This window comes from Felis catus, chromosome B4, assembly GCF_018350175.1.
Source record: "Felis catus isolate Fca126 chromosome B4, F.catus_Fca126_mat1.0, whole genome shotgun sequence".
NCBI lineage: Eukaryota > Metazoa > Chordata > Mammalia > Carnivora > Felidae > Felis > Felis catus.
Window position 1 is genome coordinate 4,214,312 of NC_058374.1, and position 6,421 is coordinate 4,220,732.

The 6,421-nt window shown below is 46.3% G+C and overlaps 1 long non-coding RNA gene across 1 annotated transcript; it reads right to left on the minus strand.

The window, feature by feature from the left end:
- Positions 1 to 781: 781 nt before the first annotated feature.
- LOC109501278 lies at positions 782 to 4,441 on the minus strand. Its single transcript, XR_006600243.1, has 2 exons — positions 1,514 to 4,441; positions 782 to 1,232 (listed from the first exon to the last, which is right to left on the minus strand). It is a non-coding gene; the product is annotated as an uncharacterized LOC109501278 (long non-coding RNA).
- Between the last annotated feature and the right edge of the window lie 1,980 nt (positions 4,442 to 6,421).

Below are 6,421 nucleotides of genomic sequence, written 5' to 3' on the forward strand. Positions count from 1 at the left end.
ACCACACCACATTTCCAGAAGGGAGAAGTGATCAGAGAGAGGGGCGGACGCTGAGCGTGTCAGCGATGGGAGGAAACCGAATGGTTTGGTTTGTTATGTCACATGAATCAGTTTTAACTTTATTCTCAAGGTGACAAAGGGACATTAAAAGGGTTTCTTTTGTTGTTTTTTTAAGCTTTTATCTATTTACTTTTGGGAAGCCGAGAGGGAAGGAGAGAGGGAGGGAGAGAGAAAAAGAATCCCAAGCAGGTTCCTCCCTGTCACCGCAGAGCCTGATTCGGGTCTCTAATCCACGAACTGTGAGACCCTGACCTGAGCCAAAGTCAGTCGCTTAACCGACTGAGCCACCCAGGCGCGCCCGAAAGGTTTCTAAGCTGGATAAGTGACAGTTTGTGCTAGATAGAAGTAAAGCTGAGTGATGTGGTCAGAGACAACGTCTTTCAGGTAAGGACTGAGGTCGGTGTGCCGGAGACCAGAAAAGGGGCACATCTCTGAGGGGTTGGGGGCACTATCGGCTCCTATTATAATTTATTGTCTTACTCCCCCCCATGGCCTTTGTGCCTGTATGTAAACACAAAGCAGGCGAGGGTTTTGAGGCAGTCACATGATTTCTAATGCACTTAGTACGTTGTAAACTCTTAATAAATACTTGTGGAATGAATATGTACACCGATGTGTAGATCTCGTGTTCCTCGAAACCAGCCTAAACTGGCTTAATGTAAGGAATCACTCTATAAGGAGGCGAAGATAATCCGGACGAAGTTATGAAATATGGGCAAAGTTCAGTTGCAGGAAAACTCCATGTTTAAATGAGTAGAATCAGCTTAAACACGGGCATACCTCCCTCTCACAAAGTAAAATACCAGTTCAGTTCACCACACGTTGTTGAGCTCCCTTCATATCTATATGCCAAGTACATCCATCACCCTGAATTCCTACAACTTTTTGTGACCCTGTTGATTGTGCCTTAGTTGAAACCTGTGTTAGACAAACCGAGTGGACCTGGCCCCGCTCTTGTTGGCCAGAATGGCTGCTGGAGTCGGAAATTTTCCAGAAGCCAGGGTAGGAGTCAGGGCGGGTTTGTGGGGAGTGACCTCTGTAGGTCTTCACATGTAGGCAGTGAGAGCGATTGACTTAGATTGATTCACTTTTCGGAGAGCAAAGATAGACACCTCCTTCCTCTCCCCAGACGAGATCCGCTTCCATTCCTAGCTCTCAAGGAGAATGTGTCTCTGGAGGGGAAAATGGGGCGTTGGGTATAAGACCGGGTGTTACCAAATTCAGGCTCCTTCGCAGTAATTCAGACCTCGTGACACCGATTCAGACGCCCCTGGCAATCCCTTCATGGGAACCGAGGGCGAGGAGAACCCGTGTGAGCGGGGAGATTTGCGCCTGCTGTGTGGACTCATGGCCCTTCATCAGTTGACTGGCTGGACGCGGATAGAGCCACCCCAGTCACCGCCTCCCGGAATCTCAGGACCTGCCTGACCGCGATGGCGGCTCCCACACTTACTCAATCTGCCACTTGGCACAAGCCAGCCTTGGGCGGCCACTGAGGGACTCAGCCTTGTCATCTGTCACATAGAGGAGTGGTTCTTCATTTCTGACGTGAGGCATTCTGCCCCTTCTCCCCGTGGGAACTGTCCTTTCTCTGCCACTGCCGGAAACTGTTAAATCCCTGGTCTGAAGCACCTCACGGCCATCTGGACTACAAGGTTCTTTCACTCTAAAGGCTGGTGTTTGAGGTAAACAAAGGTACAAAAAAAAAGGGTGTCCTGCTACTACAGACTGAATATTTGTGTCCCCTGCAAATGCAGATGTTGAAACTTAACCCCCAAGATGATGGTGTTAGGAGTTAGGGCCTGTGGGAGGTGAGAGGGCCAAGAGGCAGAGGCCCCATGATGTGATCATCGACCTCACAGAGAAGACCCCAGGCCCCCTGTGCTTTCCCCTGTGATGTCTATGAACCAGGAGGCAGCTCTCACCAGACTCTGGATCTGTCGCGACCTTGGACTTCCAGCCTCCAGAGACACGCGAGGTGAATGTCCGTTGTTTATATGCCACCCAGTCTATGTATTATTATTTTCTTACAGGAGCCCATATGGGCCAAGATACCTGTGGTCATTCTCTTGCTACTCAATCCTCATGAGTTAACTGCACCCCTTCTTCTTTCGTGCAATCCCGGTGCTCTACATTTCAATATTTACCTATTAGGCATTTGTGTAAGCCTCCTCACTATGAGAGAAATCGATGCGTGTGATTTCATTTTTTCTAAAATACAGACAGCGTCCGTTTACTCGGAGGCTCAGCTGGCAAATTCAGCCTTGTCGGACACAGAAAAACCCGCCGCGTGTCGACGTTGATGTGGAAACCCTGCTCCTGTCGCCTAATTTGTCCTCAGAGGGCAGTTATTATCTCTGTGGTGGCTCCTGTTGGGGACCGCCTGAATTCCTGCTTCAAGTGACATAAGCCTAAAGTTGCCTGGCGAGAACGCTGTTAGGGCAGAGCGGATGCCCAGTGGCTCGGAATGAAATCCGGCCTTCTTTGCGTATTTATGCAGTGGTGATGAAACCACAGCCGTCCTGGGGGTGGGGTGGAGACGGCCAGATTTTAGCTGGCATTGCGCAGGACTGAAGACCTTCGTGGCTTGCCTGCTGGTGATTTTGTTTTTGTGATTTGATAGATTGTTCTACAAACATGACACCCGCTCACACCTCCCTCCCTCGCCAAGCGCTCATGTTTCCAAATCTTTCTCCGCTCTCAGTTCTTCCTTCTGCCTTAGCACTTAGCACCTGACACACCGTACAATTTACCTGTTTGCTGTGTTTTCCGATCCACGTCTGTCTCTGTCGCCAGGAAGGAAGTTCGGCAGTGGGAGGGATCTGTGTCTGTCGGGTTCACGGCATACGAGAGGCGCTTCTTCTCTGTTTGCTGGACGGATAGGTGACTCCCGTTTTGATTCGGGGAGGCATGTAAAGTCTCCCGCGGGAGCGACAGAGTCGGTTAGTTGTGTCGAACGATCACCGGAAGAAGGTATCAGCACAAAACGAGTAGCTCGGTCACTACTCTCCGAGGGCTCCGACCGTGGCTCTGGGGCTGGCGTTTCCCGGCCCTGGACCTCCTCCCCCACAGACTGGGTCACAGACTGGATGGAACCCAGCGGTGAGGCCTTGGAGGCGCCCCACGCACTCAGCAGTGAAATAAGCCGGTGCCTCTGACAAGCCAGTGCCTCGGACAGCGTGTTGCACCGTCGGTGACCGCAGCCTCCTCCGTGGGCCTGGAACTTCCGCTGATTTATTTGCAAGGGACGTCGCCGGCAGGGCCGTGCTGACAAGAGGCAGCCCACAGGGGGGTCCTGGGGGGAAGGCCCACGGGGAGAGGATGGCAGCCGAGCTCGAGTTCCCCAAGGCCTTTCGCGGCACCTGCTTAGAGTTCGTGCGTGGAGGGAACGAGGACTCTGTGTTTTACTTTGAAGGGGAATGTGGACGCTCTGGGTACGGTGCTTCCAAAGTCCCGGGGCGGGGGGACACGTTTAGGATCACTCGAGTAATTGCCAAATGCGGCCACTAATCAGGGTTCGAGGGAGGCATTTTGCAAACAATTTAACTTGGATAAGGTCTGCAGTGACCCAGTCGTGGGTGGGTTCTCGGTGAAAACGTCTGCCTCTCCTGCAAGCCCCTCTAGCTAGCCTGCCTGCTGCTTGTTAGATCGCTAATTCAGTTGTGTTTTTGCCTTACATGGTTTTGCTTTCAAATCCAATTCAGCAAATTCGTAATTCAATGATCCACATTTTGAGAACGGACTGCAATTGAGAAATAAAATGTAGCAAAGCAGCACTGCCAAAGTCAAGGCTCTAATGGGATCTCATTTAAACTAGAAAAAAAAAAAAAAGGCGTTCCCCAGAACTTGTCATCTGATTTAAGAGGACTTTCTGTCATTGCCTTATCAATTTTCTGGGTTTCCATATTTGTTCCTTATCTTGACTTGAAGACTGGACTGAGGCCATTTCGTGTTGTTTCGGTGCCTTGGTTACATCTAGCCACAGCGATTTGAGACGGATGAGCTAATTTAGATAATTTTTAAGGCTGTAACTGGAACTCGAGGACAGGAAAATGTAAGTCTCTCAGGGGCTTTTGATTCTGGTTTATGGTCTCAGAATGTTCTAATATGTTTCAGGGAAGTATTTGAAAAATATTAGAATAAGATTTCACGTACTTGGATTTTTTTTCGCCATACATAACTAATGTTCAACCATATGAAAAAAAAATCCAGTAAATAAAATAGTCCTTTGTTATCTTTTGAAACAACTTATTCTGGTCACTTTCTATGAGACAAAATACTTTTAAAAAACGTTTGTTTATTTTGAAAGAGACAGAGAGAGAGAGAGAGAGACAGAGACAGAGACAGAGAGCACAAGCAAGCAGGGGAGAGGCAAAGAGAGGGAGAGAGAATCCCAAGCAGGGCTGAGAGCACAGAGCCCCAGGCGGGTCAGTCCCACGAACTGTGAAATCATGACCTGAACTGAAATCGGACACTTAACAGACTGAGCCCCCCAGGTGCTTGAGATAAAATACTTCTGTTCAAACAACATAATTATGGAGAATTTGATGGAACTTGGGGTTTAGAGAGACATAGATCTGAAGTTCAAGATGTGGTGCAGCAACTGATAAAATAGCTCAGTCTGCTTCTTGTTGTGACCTTTCAGTTTGTGAACTTCTCTCTGAGCCTCGGCGTCACTTTGTTCTAATAAGCAATGCGGCTCCCTCACGGGGTTCTTGTGGGGATTCAATGAGATGGGGGACAGGGAGCCTTCGGCACGACTCCTGGCAGAAGCCGAGGACGCCCAAGCGTGCCCCTCTTATCACTCCAGAAAGTTGCTTGAGAAGTTCATTTGTTGCAAGGTAATTTTTGGGCTTGTGAGGCTGTTGTTTCAGGAGCATAAAGATTATAACAGTATAATCTATTCCAATATATTTCTCAACTGCCACAAAAGGAAGTACATATAATGATTCTTTTTATGGCTGATATATAGTAGAAATACTGATTTTTCTATATTTGTTTGGTAACCAGCCATCTTACTGAATTCTCATCACCCATTTCTATCACCTTTAAATGCATGGTCCCTTCACATTTTCATGTCTTTGAAATCAAATGGCATAGGAAACATAAGTTCCTTTGGCCGTCACGCAAGCTATTCACATTGGTAACACTGGATGCAGTTGAAGTTTAAATTAAATTTGGACGGGGAATTGTCAGTTGTCTGAGAAATGATTGCACGTGATAAAATGTTGAAACAAAAATTTTTTGGATGCACAGGTGATGTTTCCACACACCAGTCTAACGTACCACTCGTTTTTAAAGATCTCCAATAGATCATACAATTTTTAAATTCAGAGGGGCGGCTATAACAGATTTATGCATCATGAGAGATGATCACTCGGTATTAAATATCTGTTTTAAATCTCCATGTCTTCCATGAAAATATTTGACTTTCATCCTTATGTAAGTCAGTTAAGAAAATAAATAAGACTACAATTTTGACCAAACTCCAGTGTTCTCTAAAATCCTTGAAATTATACTGTCAAGGCTAAATATCATGAGTGCAGGTTATCAAAGCCAATGAGTCCCCATAACTGGTCGAGCATCATTCAGGAAAATCTCTAGACTTGGAAGTGAAGATGACTGAAACTCAAATATTGATTGTATCTTGCCGAGGAAGGCAGGATATAATGGTATGGATAAAATGTTTGTTATTGCCTCTTAGGAAAAAAAAAGTATAAAGGTATTTCAGTGTTTTCTATTTTCTGTAAATTGCTATTACTAAAGTGATTTTAAACATTCCAATTGATTACATTTTAGAATCAAGAAACTACAGTCGTCCAGTTTCTTTTCTATTCTCTTCAGTTCTATATATGGATTGTCACATCATCAGCAGTGAAGGGGCAGCCTTACGGTTAGCTAAAAACATGGCCTCCAGAGTCAGAATGCTTGGGTTTGAATCCTCTGTCCATTATCCGTTGTTATGTGACAACTAGCAATGTGTTGTTTTAATGGGCATCTTCCCCCTCGTTAAGTGGTGTGGACAATACCTACATCCTGAATTACTGAGAAGACAAATGAAGAAATGTAAGCCAATGCATTGGTCACATCATGTACACTCAATAATTATTAGTGACTTCAAGTCATTTTATCTACCCTGGATTTTCAGAGTTCTTTCAGCTTCAAGAAACAGACTATCATCCATTACAAAAAGTCTCATAGGAATTTAAGAACAGAAAGCAAAACAGAGATGTTTATTTCCCATGGAAAGGTGTCAAGAGACTGGACTGCTTTCTCTGAGGGGCATTCCCACTTTTTCTCTGCCTTTCCCTGTTCAGGACTCTCTCCCTTCTCGTTTCTCCTGCTTCCTTTCCTCTCCCTA